Raw genomic sequence first — 1,753 nt, forward strand, 5'->3', positions numbered from 1 at the left:
CTTCTTCCTAGTCTTAGTCTAGAAGCTCAGCTGAAACCTGTCCGCCACGGGTGACCCTGCTCGTATTTGAAATACCAGTGGCGTAACTTCCAGCATCACAGCAATACTCAAGCCACCACAGTATGACAAACTGATAGACACGAGGATCTGTCTTAACATTTGCCAGTAGAGGGCACTGAAGAGACATTGCAAGAGTTAGTTTTGCTTCCTGGTTCTAGTGCGCTGGCTTGGCAGGCTGTTGCAACACTTGGAGTTCCTGTGTCCAGCTCCTGTAGCACTCCTGCTGTTCTGCAGTGGACAGCGGCCAGCAGCTGCCCTGCGCCCTCCTGCCCCACTTCCGGCCAGGGCAGTTTATTATAGTGTGCCTTTGGCATCTAGTGAGACACCTTCCCCATCAATAGCTTTCTCCCAACACCCTAGAGCAAGGGTTAGCAAAGTTTCTCTGTGAAGGACCAGAGAAATTCTTTTAGGTTTTGCAGGACCATCAGGTCTGTCACGACTACTTAACACCGCTGTTGTAGTGCAAAACTGCCACACACAGTATGCAAATGAAAGAACATAGCTGTGCTCCAATAAAACTTTATGAACAGACACTGAAATTTTTATTTGTATAATCTTCATATATCACGAAGTATTCTTCTGATGTTCCCCCCCAACCATTTAAAAATGGAAAAACCATTCTCAGCTCCTGGGCTGCATAAAAATAGGTGGCTGGCCAGCTGCAAACTGTAGTTTGATGACCCTGCCCTATTGCTATTGCTAGGCACTGTGGAGTCAGCTCTGACTCACAGCGACCCTATGAACAACACAATGAAACATTGCTGAGTCCTACACCATCCTCAGTGTTGCCATGTTTGAGCCTATTGTTGCAGCCACTGTGTCAATCCATATTGTTGAGGGTCTTCCTCTTTTTTGATTTTCAAGGTTCCACTGGTATAGCGCCACAGCAACATCTCTACCATGCAGTGAGCCACCATGCCCCCTCCCGTAGTAAAGTCTGGAGAACTCAGCAAGGTGAGGTGGGGGTCGGTGGGAATGGGGATGCAAGAGATGGTCTCTTCCTTGGGCGCTCTATCTCAGCCCTAGAGGTACTGGCTGCTCCTTATATGTGCTGTACCTATAGTTTTTATAGTTCTCTTTACTTCTTCGTAGCTTTATTTTTGATTTCTGCGTAAGAAATTCAGCAGTTTAAAACCACAAACTTTATCTGTTTTCACAGGTCAGGAGTTGAGGCACAGCTTAGCCGCGTCCTTTGCTCCAGGTCTCACAAGACTGCAGTCAAAGTGTCAGCCAGGACTGCAATCTCACCTAGGGTTCAGGGTCCTCTTCCAAGTTACTGGCTTTTGGCGGAATTCAATTCGTTGTGGTAATGGGACTGAGACCCACAGCACCTTCAGTCCACCTGCTGTTTCCTGCCACATGGCCCTCTCCACAACATGCAGTTTACTTCAAGGCCAACAGGAGAGCATCTCTGCTGTTTCTGCGTCTTATTGCTTACCTTTATACCCTCTTTTAAAAGGCTCACCTGATTAGGTCAGGCCCACCCAGTATAATCTCCCTTTTAATTCAAATTTAACTGAGTTCTTAACTATATCAGCAAAATCCCTTCAACCTTTGCCGTATAAGGTAACAATCATGGGAGTGACAGCCCATCATATTCACAAGCCCTGCTCATACTCAACGGGAGGGGATTATACAGGACTGGAACAGTAGGGAGAGGAAATCTTGGGGGCCAGCCTCGAATTCTGCCTAC

Source organism: Trichechus manatus, unplaced genomic scaffold (assembly GCF_000243295.1).
Source record: "Trichechus manatus latirostris isolate Lorelei unplaced genomic scaffold, TriManLat1.0 scaffold00005, whole genome shotgun sequence".
Lineage (NCBI taxonomy): Eukaryota > Metazoa > Chordata > Mammalia > Sirenia > Trichechidae > Trichechus > Trichechus manatus.